This window comes from Garra rufa, chromosome 4 (genome assembly GCF_049309525.1).
Source record: "Garra rufa chromosome 4, GarRuf1.0, whole genome shotgun sequence".
In the NCBI taxonomy this organism is placed as follows: Eukaryota; Metazoa; Chordata; class Actinopteri; order Cypriniformes; family Cyprinidae; genus Garra; species Garra rufa.
In genome coordinates, this window is record NC_133364.1 from 20,482,976 (window position 1) to 20,498,791 (window position 15,816).

General features: G+C 36.4%; 1 protein-coding gene across 1 annotated transcript in view; it reads right to left on the reverse strand.

Annotated features, from left to right (window-relative positions):
- rap1b (RAP1B, member of RAS oncogene family) overlaps window positions 1-12,602 on the reverse strand; it is an 85,264-nt gene extending 72,662 nt beyond the window's left edge. The window contains exon 1 of the mRNA XM_073838070.1: window positions 12,524-12,602. The gene's annotated coding sequence lies outside the window, so the exon portion shown is untranslated. The remainder of the gene's footprint in view (window positions 1-12,523) is intronic.
- Window positions 12,603-15,816: the final 3,214 nt, after the last annotated feature.

The window sequence follows — 15,816 nt, forward strand, 5'->3', positions numbered from 1 at the left end:
GAGTCTGAACATGTCACTCCATAGAAAAGTCAACTGATATTTCGACAAGGGAGGCAAGCGGGAGGTATAAAGCGTGCGTGAGGCATCGTACAAATAGGCGAAGACTCGTATGCAAATAAACGTGCGCGCTCATGTGAATCCCCCGAGAGACGAACGCGCTACTCATTGGTTCTGGAAAAAATGCATCTTAAAACATAAAAGAGATTGGTGGTTCAAAAGATGTGCAAATGCGCAAACAGAAAGACTCATATACACATGAATGGGTCGCGTACATGCAGATGATACATGAGAGCTCTACACTAGTGCACTAAACACAGTCCCTGAGTCCATCTGAAGATGTTGGGATTAATTTAAAATCCACAGAGCTGTTTAAGGACGTCTATTTAGAGAGCCACACAAAACAACAACTGGCCTGAGCTGACAGCTACAAATCAGAGCAGGAGGCTGGATTAGGCAAATAACAAATCTACAAGTGTATGGCTTCAAAGATATAATAACCAAACCCGTTTTAATGAGAAATGCTGCTGTAATGTTGCTATAAGAACCCAAGGATCAACATTAAGAAGCTTTCTTGCTTGCCCAACGCAAACAAGTGTGCATTTCACACAATTGGATCAGTGCTGTTGAATCGATTAATCGCGATTAATCGCATTCGAAATAAAAGTTTGAGTTTACATAATGTGTGTGTGCTAAAATATATATCCTAAATACATGTACATACGTACATGTATGTATTTAAAAAATATATGTAATATATTAATATATAACCGATTAATCGCTTTGACAGCACTAAATTATATACAATTTTTATACAAAAATACTTAAAATACTTAAATTATAAATACAAAAAAATGCAATGTAAAATACTTACTAAACATAACAAGTCATCATCATTTAGAGCTGCAAAACGATTAGTCAATTAATCGGTTCAAAATAAAAGTTTGTTTGCATACTATAAGTGTGTATTTTTCCTTAATATATACATGTATGTGTGTATTTATATACATAATAAATATACACAGTACACACACATAGTATGCAAACATAAACTTTTATTTTGAATCGATTAATCGCGACTAATCGTTTTGCAGCTCTATCATTGTTATTATTTTTAAAAAATACCTAAATTAAAAATATATAAAATTATGTATTTTATCTTAAAATATTTTCCATATTTTATATTTTAAAAAAGCATCAAAATCAAATAAGTTAAAATCATGAGTACTTTAACACAAACTTTTTTGTTGCGCTTAATCTTGATTAATCAATTTGACAGCAATAAATTCCATACAATTTCTATACAAAAATATTTACGAAACAAACAATAGAAATATATACAATATATGTAACAAACATAATAATAATAATAATGTCATTATTATTATTATTATTATTATTATAAAAATAAAAAATACTAAAATTTTAAAGAAAATTATGAAATTTTTATTGTATTATATATTTTCCCATATTTCATATAGTTTATTTTAAAATACTTTTTAATTATAAAAATTAAATTTATAAAAAAAGAAAGAAAAAAAGAAAGTGTAATCCACTTGGGTACACAAAAAACTTAAACTGAACATCTATGGATGTTGAATTGCATCTCAGAGTCTTGTGACAAAATTTTTTTGTTTGTTTTTTTTTTCATTTTTAATTGTTTAAACATGCTTTTATCGTTTAAACTTAACTAATCTCGTATCATCTCCAAAGCATTTATTAATATCCTGCATTTAGATTTTTTTCTACCGGTTTTTTTAAAAGTGAGTTTTGAAGTGATTTCTGAAACAACAGATTCCCTGAAAAAAAAAAAAAGTGCTGGCAGTTCTAAGTACTTCCTAATGGTATCATGTCTCTATGACTTGAATGCTTTTATTCACTCTATTAAAAGAGCTGTAGTTAGCCCGAGAACTCTATGAAGACTCTATTAAACCCGCTTTCAACATGGGAATTCTTCAACCCCTTTCCTTACCACATTTTAAATTTCCCACAATCTATTACTTTAATGAGGTTGTGTATACATAGCTCTATGAGTCTCTACCATAACCTGTAACCCCATAAACACAAGTGGCCCCAAAGCCTGACCTCTAACCCTGACTTAGCTCTAGTCTTCTCCTCATGTGTAAGGCCAGCATAAACCATCATAAATGCTAAGAAACCAGTCTATATCCACTGTGATTAAGGGGTACTTGGAATCCTATAAGCTTGGCTTTGTGTGCCAGGGTCCATCAAAGTGTTTCCCATGTCCCTAAAGACAAGCGGCAAAACGAAACACATAAGGCGTTCATACGGTCTGTGTTATCTTTTTCTCAGCAGTGGGCTCCTTTGAGCAAAACCTCTCCACTACGGTGCCATAAATAAAACAAACTCTTGAAGCTTTCGCAGGTTTTCCAGCAGGAGCTGCTTCGCTCAGTAAGTGGTAACACGCAAACATAATGCGTATTTTGATGTGTGTTTAAACATTTAGGCTAACAGGCAGCACTTCTAAAAAAGCGTGCAAGAGAAGGCAAGGATTTATGTACTTTTAAAGATGTTTAGGGCAAGACATTTTTACTACGAATGAACCTTTTAATCCAACCTGATCTCATGACGAAAAAATACCTGTGGGAACTTTTCCGCAAGACGCAAAATATGTACCGCCATGTACGTTTTGTGACATATTCGATGTGAAATGTCCACTCAGTGGCACTAAAAGAGCCTTTGGTTTTTTCTAGAAACAGATGAACATACATAAGGTACGTTTTATGTGACATTAGTTTTGGACGTGCCACAGTTCTGACTTGAATTGTCCCTTGAGTGGCGCTATAACTCCAATGCTCCATGACATTTTAAAATAACAAAACGTCTGCACTACACCTAAACCTACATGATACACGAACAAAAGTGAATGTGATGTAAAAACGCAATCGCAAGCATGCCTTTTAGCTTGTTTTTCAATCTCTTATCTTTTAGCTCTTTCATCGTGAGTGTTTTTCACGGGATTCGTACCCAAGGATTCCACATCCTGAGTCCAATTCCGTGCCGACTGAGCTACCGAGCAAGCTTGTTACATTTGAAGGCGAAACATACGGAGCTGTGTATGAAAACAATTACAAGTGCTCACTGTGATACCGCCTCTAGTGTTCATTTCTGTTGGAAACTGAAGTGATATGTACTTATTGGTACATATTTCGAATTTTATGAAAAAGTTCCCCCAGGTACGTTGTCGTTATAAGATCAGGTAGGATTAATCAGCCGATATTTAGTCACAGTCATTCTATTTTTGCTTTTTTGTTTTGTAAATTTTAAGTAAAACATTGGGCGTAGGCGTAGCGTAAGCTCCGCTGAGAATATGCTAGTTTTTTGGGAACCAAGTTCTGTTTACAGCAAAAGAAAACAGTCTCCTCTTGGCTTAAATAGAAATCCTCCAAGATTTGTCTTTACAAATCCCTGTTTTGTTCTTCTCCTCTGCGTTTCACAAGCTTGGAAGAGTCAGGGCATTTTGTAATATAACTCCGACTGTATTCGTCTGAAGGAAGAAAGTCATATGCATCGAGGATGACTTGAGGATAATGATGAGTAAATCATGTCATTTTAATTTTTCAGTGAACTATCTCTTTAAAATTAATAATATATACCGCAATCATCAAGAACAATCATCTTTCTTTAAAAATTAAACATATTGTAGTGAGAGCAACAGGAAGTCATGTGACCATTTCAAGAGACAGTTCACCCAAAAATGAAAATTTGATGTTTATCTGCTTACCCCAGGGCATCCATTTTTACTGACTGGTTCTAAATGCCATTAAACATTCATTTATCTTTCAGAAACTTGGCATAGCCTGTTAAAGGGATGGTTCACCCAAAAATTTTAAGTTGATGTTTATCTGCTTACCCCCAGGGCATCCAAGATTTAGGTGACTTTGTTTCTTCAGCAGAACACAAAGGAGATTTTGAACTCAAACCGTTGCAGTCTGTCAGGTCATATATTGGCAGTCAATGGGACCCACAGCTTTGAGACTCATACACAGACAAAACCAAATTAAACCCTGCAGCTCATTACGATACATTGAGGTCTTAATACACGAAACAATCGGTCTGTGCAAGAAACTGAACAGTATTTATATCATTTTTTTTTACCTCTGATCCACCGCAATGTCTAACTGTCTTGAGCGCGTTCACAACAGCCAGTGAGTGATGAGGAACAAGCAACCATAACTTCAGTCGATCAGGCTCAAAAGCTGGGAGTCAGTGAAAAGTCAACACTCCCGGATGAGTTTGTGCAAGCAAACGTAAAAAAAAAAACTGTAAAAAAATGATATAAATACTGTTCAGTTTCTGTTCCGATTGTTTAAAGACCTCAATGTATCGTCACGAGCCGTACGGCTTAATTTGTTTTTTTTTCGACTCTCAAAGCCATGGGTCCCATTGACTGCCATTATATGACTGACAGACTGCAATGGTTTGAGTTAAAAATCTCTGTTTGTGTTCTTCTGAAGAAACAAAGTCACCTACATCTTGGATGCCCTGGGGGAAAGCAGATAAACATCAGATTAAAATTTTGGGTGAACTATCCCTTTAACAGGCTATGCCAAGTTTCTGAAAGATAAATGAATGTTCAATGGCATTTAGAACCAGTCAGTAAAAATGTCCACAAGCATATCCGCAATAAAGTGAAACATCCCCATGCAGAACTGAACCCCAGTAGAGCTGTGGCGGATAAGGCTACAGGTGTTAGATATGCCAGACTTGGCGAAACTCTGAGCCAAAGGTGCTGTAGCAGTCAGGATGGAGCCAATAACCAGCCAGCAAAGTTATTAGCACCTCAGCTAGCAGCCGGCTACAGACTCGCTACCAAAGCTCCGGCGAATTTAGCATGGCAAACTCATAGCCTGCAGTAAATCTGTGTCAAAGCAACACAGTCTAGTGGTAATGACTACATAAACTGGTCTCTTGTCTGTAATTAACACAAACCACAGCAGGGCTGAAAACAAACGCCATATTTGTTGTGTTTTTAACACGGCTCTTTTTCGAACTCAAATCTGGATGAAACCATGTAATCACCTCACAAGGAACAAGCACAAGGCCATTACATCAGAGGCAGACACAAAATAAAAGGTATAATGACATAGCATCTATCAGCAGTCTGGCTCACTGTTTGCCATTGTTTATCAAGCGGTTCAAAAGAAATCTAATTGTGTCAAATGATGCATCAGAACCTTAACTTACTACCACACAAAAGGCTTCTTATGAGTAATGATTATGAATGAGACAACACTGTTGATGTGAATATGGTAAACCTTTTGATCTGATCTACGGTGGCACTGAAAGACAACTTGAAAAGATGCAGTGACCCTGGAGCCCACGTAACAGATAGAAAAGGCTTTTGTTTTGCTCGATGATGTAGTTTTTAACTAGCCCTGTCAAAATCGGCATTGAATCCCAACATGTTATTTGCAAGTCAATCAACTCACCTAGGTTACAGGTTGTCAAGGAGAATGAGTGAAAACAAACATGGAGTAGCAATCACGGTTTCACAATCAGACGTTTCCTTCTGATGTGTCGAATGCTGAGAAAGCATCTAAAATGATTTACCAAAGTGAACAGTTGCTCTTTTTCTCACATCCTCTCAACCAGTGTGGTCTCCATTTCGGCTCGCAGAAACAGAAAATGAAAATTCTGTCACCATTCACTCACCCTCGTGTCATTCCTAAACCTACTTTCTTTCTTTCGCTGATCAAAAAAGAGATGTTAGGCAGGATGTTCATGTTGCTCTTTTCCATACAATAACTGAATGGTGACCAAGCTTTAAAAAAAGACAAAAATGCACAAAACAGTAGCTCATACACTCTTAAAAATATACATTACCAGTCAAAAGTAAGATTTTGTTTTTTAAAGCAGTCTCTTCTGCTCACCAAGCCTGCATTTATTTGATCCAAATCAGAAACAGTACAATATTAAAATATTTTTACTATTTAAAATAACAGTTTTCTATTCAAATATATTTTAAAATATAATTAGTTTCTGTGATCGAATCTAAATTTTCAGCATCCTTTAGAAATGATTCTAATATGCTGATTTGCTGTTCAAGAAAAGGGGAAAGAAATTATAGAAATGAATACTTTTTATTTAGCAAGGATGCTTTAAATTGATCAAAAGGGATTAAAAAAGACATTTATAATGTTACAAAATTCAATTCAAAATTCAAATACAAAATTATCATTTCAACATAATAATAATTATTATAAATGTTTTTTGAACAGCATATTACTGAGTAGAATATTAGAATGATTTCTGAAGGATCATGTGACTGGAGAAAAGATGCTAAAAATTCAGCTTTCAAATCACAATAAAAAATTACATTTAAAATATATAATAGAAAACATTTTTTTTTTTTAAAGTAAAAATATTTTTACAATTTTACTGTTTTCAATGTACTTCAGATCAAATAAATTCAGGCTTGGAGGGCAGAAGACATTAAAAAAAAAAAAAAAAAACATTAAAAATCTTACTGTTCAAAAACTTTTGACTGATAGTGTAGATTCTAAAAGAACCACCATTTTTGGTTCCCAAAAGAACCTTTCGGTAAACAGTTCTTTAAAGATCCATTTGTAACATTTTCAAAATATAATAACGTTAAAGGTTCTTCATGGAACCGTAGATGACAAATAACCTTTATGATCCATTCACCAAACCTCTCTATAGTGCTCAAATCTCATTTATGCTATTTAGATAAGCATATATTAAATATTTATTCAATACTCAACCTGGTGTGATGCTACTTTTTCCTCATTTTTGGAGTTTGACCAGTTTGTCAGTTTTGGTCACCATTCAGTTTCATTGTGTGCAAATGAACAGTCTGCAAAACACTTCCTTTTATGTTTCATTAAAAAATTTAAAAGTGCTTGACAATATACCGGTTCAAACGGGTTTAAGTTATGCACACAGTATGAATTTGCCAAAAACCGGTACAAGTAGCTAAGCATTGTAGACAGCGATGTGAACAGACAGAAAACTGAATACATTTCTGATAAATAGAACCACTAATTATTTAACTTGGCAAACAAACCAACTGTCTCAATGCTAAAGACGAACACAAAGAGGAGAAAATACTGTAGCAGGCAAGCAAACTCACTGTTCATGATGCACAAAATATCGGAAGAAAATCCTAAATACTAAATTGGGCTATATTGCGGATGTTCCATAAGCGCCACCTGCTGGCAGAGAGTAACTCTGCGTCTCATTCAGCCCGTCTGCTGTTTCAGTTTCATTCAGATGTGTTTTATACAGCATAATTTCACAAAACTAAGATCTGACCATTCTATTTTTGCTTTAAATTTTTACATTTCAAAATGTATGCAGCATGTTTGTTTGGAGTGTGATTAAAAAGCAGAGGTTCTGCAAATGTTCCATGCATTCTGATTCATATAAAGGCATAGTCAAAGGGGAAGTGCTATGATAAACCATGAAACTGCCACAATCCTGGCAGTGATACAGAGTTTTGGTCAAACCACCCAAGACTAGAAGAAACTCATACAGGTTTGTGTAACTAACTGCAAACTATTCTTTTACACAGAGATCTGAACTGGCATTTACATCAAGGTAGAATTTTCGTCCCACTTCTGAATCTGATGTAGTTACACTAAACTACAAGGCAACTTATGCCCAGAACAATTACGAACACTGGCTCAAAGGCCAGGGGTGTCAAACATCCCTTGTCACAACAATGTCACTAAGACTAAGGCAATAGCACGATTTCTATTGCTAGAACCAGTAAGCTGCTTAGAGACTGGAAAACAACAAGTCGGGAGGCAGATTATGGAAGGAAAAGGAGCAACGGGAGACGAGATCAATGAGAACTCAGCCCAACCTCTAGTGTCAAATGTCAACACATGGCAGGGCATCTGACGTCTGACTGACTACAGCATATAGACCCCAGGGATGCGTTTACACACACATAATTCTCTGCAGACAAATGAGCAATGCCGCTTCAGGAACTTGTTGCTCGAACCATTTCATTGTGCTTTTCTGAATCAGATCTCAGCCGAATAAAGGTGTCAGCATTTATTGCATTTTCCAATTAAACATAAAAAATTGGTAACACTTTACAATAAGGTTCATTAGTTAACATTAGCTAACATGAACTCTGAATGAACAACACTTAATCTTAATGTTCATTTGAACATTTACTAATGCATTATTAAAGCATGAAATACTGCATTTTCATTAACATTAACAAAGATTAATAAATACTGTAATAAATGTATTGTTCATTATGTTATGTTAGTTAACCCATTAATTAACGGAACCCTATTGTAAAGTGTTACCAGACGTTTTAATAACATCTCAAATATCAAGCTCAATACTAAATACTTCTTTTTCAAACTGTACATTGCAATGCTTAAAAACACTCGTTTGAACTAGATTGTTACTCTTTTTTTCAGCAGTTTGCTCAATTTCAGAAAAAAATACATAAAATCATAATTAATATGCATGTAAAATATCTAGATTTTCTTATTTCTAACTGTGCTGATTTCATCGAGCCCTAAAAAGCCTTAAAATCAAACAAAAGTTTGGGATCATTAATACTTTTTAACGTTTTTGAGAAAAGTATCTTAGACTGCTGCATTTATTTAACAGTAATATTGTGAAATATTATTACAATTTGAAATACCGCTTTACTATTTTAATATGTTTTAAAATTTAAGTTCTACGTGTGATTTTTAGAAGCAATAATTCAAGTGTTCAGTGTCACATTATCATGCTGCTTTATATTTTTTGGTCAGGATTCTTTGTCTTGACTGTTTTTCAGAGGCAAGTAGCTCTTTTTCTAATTTTTTTTTTTTTTAAATCAATATAATGCATTCCTTGTTGAATAAAAGTGTCTTTTTCTTTCAAAAAATAAGAAAATATATATTACTGACTCGACTTTTCAACATCAGTGTACATATATAAAACAACAACAAATATCTAAACTTCAATTTGATCATAAGCGTCAATCGAATGTCTATTTCTGGATCACAGACTCAGAAAAGGCCCCAATTTTGCAAGTCACAAATAGCTGCCACAGTCATCAGTCATGGCTTACATGCTTAAATGAGGACAATAATGTGTGGGAATAGATGGAGGAATTGCTTTGGGATTAGAGACAGAAAACGTGAGCGTCAAGCTGAGCTACACCACATTAGCTCAGTAACCCTTGGAAACAACTTGAGAGCCAAGTCTGACTTCTTACAGTTGATATCTGCTAAAACCAAAGCATTTTTAGAGAATCAAGCCCACAGTTTACGTATATCTTTACAATCACATGACTTAAAAGGAGGAAGGAAGGCGTGACAGGGCCACCAGGTTTCATGAGGCCCTTTGGCCTAAAGAGGAAGTGGTCCAATTTGCTGAGGGACGTCGACAGGCTTCTTTTCCCCGCACTGTCGTGCTCTTCCTCTCCAGAGCATCTCCTTTCCTTTCTGCTCAGTTGGTTCCTCTAAAAGTCTCAAACAGTTACCGACAGCTGGCAGTTAATGTTTTGTCATCTCATTACCCACTGCCTTCAAAACGCTTTCCTAGTCAAATGTCAAAGCCTTGGTGGGAAACCACAACGCTTACTAATGTCGTAGCTGTTCTCAATATTCAAATTTTCAATATCAGAGATGAAGTTTAAGGATATATATGATTAATATAAAACTCAGCCAATTATAGACCGATAATACAGTGACACTAGACGAACACCGAGGGTAATTCAGACTAGCAGGCTGGTTATTCAGACACGGCCCTCCAGAGGAATCAGTCCAGACAGCTGTATTAGAACTGCCATTTACAAAGTCAAAGAGATATTTGCTTCCCTGACAGACCTTGTGTTTGTTTGCATACGGTTTGACTCCCACAAGAGCGCTGCTGGGAAGTTCTGATACAGCTCAACGCAAGAACCACACTGTCAACCGCAACAATCATCAACTATAATTAAGCAAAACAAGTAGGAACTACACGAAAGCGATACCTGAAATCGGCAGACGTGGCTCTAAATATAGACGTTTCTTCCAGGACCCAACCCAGATTTGTAAAGGGTGTTTAAACGGTGGGCGGCCTTCTTTGAAAGGAAGTCCACATCTCTTCATTTTGTTATTTTCAACAGAGCCTACAGACCGGCATTCCTCTGTGCCCAAGAGGACACACTATCACGGGGATTTCCTTCCTCTTGCTCTAGGAGGGACAGGATCGGGGTCAGACCCCAGTAGGGTGAGGTCGTCCCGACCTACCACTCCAAAAAAGATCTGTGCTAAGTACTGGTATCTCATTTGGAGAATCTGGACTTGTATGTATTAACCCAAATTAGATGATGTAAACAGACCAAAAAGGAAGCAACAGTAAGCTATGACTGTATTAACTCATATTTCACACAAAGTTGCAAAGTGCACTGACAAAACAGTTTTGACACAGGAAATGTTAAGGGTGCCATACACTTATCTGCCTTTGGCAGTGACAGATATATTGCTGCCTACTTTTCCGTGATTGGGAATGACAAGTGTTTGCTCAAGACCCCCTCAAAAACAGGAAATGGCATTCACTCGGTTGGTGGTTGCACAATTTGGCATAAATATTGCAGCATACATAAACCTATAGAAATTCTACAAACCCTACATGGAGTTTCAAACTGTTTTACAGCACAGAAGCTGCTTTTATACCACAAAAAAAGGTGTATTTAGACAATGCAGAGGTGGTTTTAAATAATTTAATAATTACAAATTTATGAATACAGAAATATGTTACCCTGGTGTGCAAAACCAGTCTTAAGCAGCATCGGTATATTTGTAGCAATAGCCAAAAATACACTGTACGGGTCAAAATGATCAATTTCATCAGAATGTTCAGTGAAGACATTCAGTAAATTTCCTGCCGTAAATATATGAAAATGTAATTTTTGATAAGTAATATGCACCGCTAACAACTCAATATTTAGATTTTTTGCACCCTCGGATTTTAGATTTTCAAATAGTTGTGTCTCAGCCAAATATTGTCCAATCATAACAAACCATACATCAATGGAAAGCTTGGTTTTCAGCTTACATATGACATATAAATCTCAATTTCAAAATACTGACCCTTATGACTGGTTTTGTGGTCCATGGTCATGTATAATGTGAAATTACACATTAACAAACTATGAAAATACTCATTTATAATACATGCGTAAATGTCTAGTCAAACTAGCTAAATTTCAGCAACATTTCACAGGTAAAAAACGCCTATTGTCAATGCCATAGCAATGTACGAAGCACAGCTCATATTGAAGCCGCTGTCAAACAAAAGCAGTTTTCTGTTGGTGAGTGTGGCCAGTTTGTGTGACCAACTTGAACACGAGTGAAATCTGCATAGGAAACTTCTCGCCTTCAAACAAACCTCCCAATCGTGTGGATATCCATTGAAACAACTGAAAACTGCCGATCAATGGTAAACGTGACCGCACCTTAAGGCTGCACTGATGCTGCATTTCATTTACACACAATCAAAGCATCATCAAATGCTTTGTGCCATATTTTCATAGTTATTTATCTGACATGGCATTTCTTTACCTCAGAGCTGCCTGTGTAAAGACACCTTTGCAGAAAGGCTGTTATAATTTGACAAGAGCCCCGTCATTAAAGATCAAGCCATTAAAAATGCATGGAGAAGCAACAGGATCTTCTTTAACAACCTCTTTGAGAGACTTCACCCTCATATCCCTTCTCAGAGGACGATATTGAAAATGTCACATCTAGGAGTCTATAAGGGCCCTGTGATGCCTGGTCTATGAAGTGGAATGCAACATGAGTTGATTTTAAAATAATTCTTTCCTTAGCCCTGAAAAGCACGATTGCTTACAAGCAACGTATTCCTACGTGATTTGACAGTCACTCCACCGTGAAAGAAAACCGAGTCTCATTTTCTCCAATTCTTCTTGAATGAACTAGTCATCTCCCTCGATTGAGGAACAGAACAGAACAGAACAGAACTAGGCGGGGCCGGTAATCAGTCAAATCTAGAAGGAAAGACTGCATTAGAAGGGCTAAATGTGCCTTTTATCACTATGCCTGACATTCCGTATGTGTACCTTGACGTAAACCATGTCGAAAAATGTCGCTTTGACGGTTTGAAGCCGATAATCTGTGCTTCGTTAAACTACTCATTCGTACAACTTTTCCATTTCCGCTATAACTTCCACAGCGCCGTGGGCATGAGACAACAAAAATCGCCATTCTTCACGCAACACAACACTGCAAACCAAGCTCGCTTCTACATAAAGTTGCCAGCGACCATCCTCGCCATAAAGCCGAGTCTGGTAAATCTAAGGAGTTGAATTGTTTCACTCCAGCTCCGCCATATTCTAGACATCTGAGCTGCTCTTCCGCAAACCCTTGTGCCGGTCTGCTTTGCAACATTGTAACATTCCGCAGTTCCGCCGCTACAATGTATCAATCAAACCGTGACATCATAATCCCCTCACAGTTCCCGCGCAATAGACGCGCCGTTGGGACTGTAATGCCATAGAATCTCGCGCAAATGCGATACTTACAGCAATCCGCTACAGCTCCAGCCAGTCAGTCCGTCTGCGCCTGTGCCTGTGAAAGAGCTGCTCGTCTCTGGGAGGGTGGGTGAGGTTTAGAGTCGAGCATGACGTTACAGCCTCGGTTTCAGCACCATACGCTCCTGAGCTCTGCCTACAATCGAGCGTAACGGGAAACGGAGCTGTTTAAAGCACGGAGAACGAGCGCTGCTAAATGTGGCACATGGAAATGACAGCGTTGCTAGATATGTACAGTATCTACAGTACAAGATGCTGAGGAAAAAATACTGTAGTGGTATCACAGTGATTGTATACGATGGTAATACCATTGTATGGAACAATGGTATTCAAAGACGTGGTCTTACAACTATTTGTGTGTGTGTGTGTGTGTGTGTGTGTGTGTGTGTGTGTGTGTGTGTGTGTGTGTGTAGCGCCACTTTGTCCTGACAAGGTGAGACTTAAAAATATGTAAAGAAAATGTAATAACATTACACAATAGCATTAGCAATGCCAGCATTTTCTTTCAGTGAATGTAAGACTTCATATATTTTTAAAACATACACTACCAGTCAAAAGTTTTTGAACAGTATGATTTTTAATGTTGTTTAAAGAACACCAATCCTGAATAGATTTGGTCCAAAATATTAAAATTTTATTATTATTTTTTTAATGTATTTTAAAATGTAATTATTCATTCCTGTGATTTCAAAGCTGTTTTTTTAGCATCATTACTTCAGTCACATGATCCTTCAGAAATCATTCTAATATTCTGACTTGCTGTTCAAAAAACATGTATTATTATTATAATTATTATTATGTTAATAACAGCCGAGTAGTTTAAGTTTCTTTGAATAAAACGTTCAGATGAACGGCATGTATCTGTTATAAATGTCTTTATCATCACTTTTGATCAATTTAAAGCATCCTTGCTAAATAAAGTATTCATTTATTTAAATTATTAAGGGAAAAAATGATGCTGACTCCAAGATTTTGAATGGTCTAATGTATAATGTTACAAAAGCTTTTTATTTCAGATAAATGCTGATCTTTGGATCTTTCGATCTTTTCTAATCAACTTAAAACTTTAGGTTATTTCAACTCCCGACAATAAAATTTGTTAAAATGACTTGTGCTTTTAAGTTGATTTAACTTAAAATGTTAAGGCAGCTGAAACTGGTGAAAACGTTTTACAGTGTTCCTCAAAGAATCCTGAAAAAATGTACTAGAGCTGTTAAATGGTAACTGTTAAATATTTGTAATAGTTTTCTGAACAGCAAATCAGCATATTAGAATGATTTCTGAAAGATCATGTGACACTGAAGACTGGAGTAATGATGCTGAAAATGTAGCTTTGATCACAGGAATAAATTACATTTTAAAATATATTCAAATAGAAAACTATTATTTTAAATAGTAATAATATTTCTAAATTTGACTTTTTTGCTGTACTTTGGATCAAATAAATGCAGGCTTGGTGAGCAGAAAAGAAATTCTTTAAAAAGCATTAACAATCTGTTCAAAAACTTTTGACAGGTAGTGTACTTGTCATCATTTTTGTATCTAACAGGGCTGGCCCATACTGAGTGACAGAAAATTGATTCTAGAGAATGCACCCAGACACGGAATAATATATATTTTCACTACATACATAGTCTTACAAAAATGAACCATGATTTTATTATACTAAAAGTGCCATTCAGGCGTATTGATTACCATTTGTATAACCATACTACAAATTCCATGATTAAAGTGTAGCAAAAACATGGTTAATTTGTGATTACCAAGGTTTAACTATCCACTTTATTCTTTAATGCGGAAGTAAGTCTATAGGTGATACTTCCAGTTCACTAGCCACTCTATGAGAAGAATAACAACGTGCGGTAAAAAGTAATACTGTTTGCACTACAAACCAGTGTGCTCATAATTAAGATAATATATTAAAAATAATATGGTAAGACACCAATTTGCAATATCAAGCACCAAAACGAGCTGTTTTGTACAGCTAAAAATATCTGGAAGCCGATAAGACCAGAAGTTAGACCCATTAAATTTACAAATGGCCGCGCCCACTCTTACAGGAAGAAAAAGGCTGATAATAACCATGTTTTTTTAGTTTTATTTGTAGTCAATTTTAAAAGGGTGTGAATATATATTTTCGCTCTTCTATTTTGTTAGTGTTTCTATATGTTCCGTACCATCCAAAAACAACCTAAATCACACTGAATTAAGTCATGGTACTTTTCAACATTTTCCATGGTGCATGCTACATTTCAATGGCATCATTCTAGTCCCAGTATGGCATGAATGGTCTCCTATTCTCCCGAGCAGCAACTCTCATCCGTCAGAGGCTGACTCTGCCACTCTGGGGGGAAAAAATCCTCAGCGCCAGTCAAATGGCTCATTGAGAGCAACTAGGAGAAGCCAGGAATGCCAAGTATGCTCTCTGGCATCAGGAATGCAGGCCCACTCCCTGCTGTGGACTAGCATCCCCTCCCCTCAGCCAGCAGTCATGCGGCCCTGAGCTGCATGAGGGTTGAGATGTCTTCCACCGGTGGGGTCCTTAGATGCAGATCAGTGACCAGTGTGCGGTTTTGCTGGTCTCACTAAATGGGGCAACTGAGAGACGAGACAACATTAGTATGTCGCCGCTATATCAGCATTTGGCTCCGCTGGGGTATAGTCCACATATAGTCCATAGTCCACATATAGTCCACAAGAGAAAATAATAGTTGAATTTATAAAAATGGCCCTGTCCAAAAGTTTACATACACTTGATTCGTAATACTGTGTTGTTACCTGAGTGTTGAATCCTTCAGGTCCCACAAACTCTTTGGTTTTTCAGCATTTGTGTGTATTTGAACCCTTTCCAATAGTAACTGTAAGACAACTGAGGGACTCATATGCAACTATTACAGAAGGTTCAAACACTCACTGATGATCCAGAAGGAAACACAATGCTTTAAGAACCAGGGGATGAAAACTTTTTGAAATTGAAGATCAGGGTAAATTTTACTTATTTAGTCTTCTGGGAAACATCTAAGTATATTTTGTAGCTTCTAAAGTCCAGTACTAAATAAAAAAACATATATGTTTGGGCAAAATAAGACAAATGTATACATCTTCATTCTGTTCAAAAGTTTTCACCCTCAGGCTCTTAATGCATTGTTTTTCCTTCTGGAGCATCAGTGAGCGTTTGAACCTTCTGTAATAGTTTCATATGAGTCCCTCAGTTGTCCTCAGTGTGAAAAGATGGATTTCAAAATCATACAGTGATTGTTGGAAAGTGTTCAAATACGCAAAAA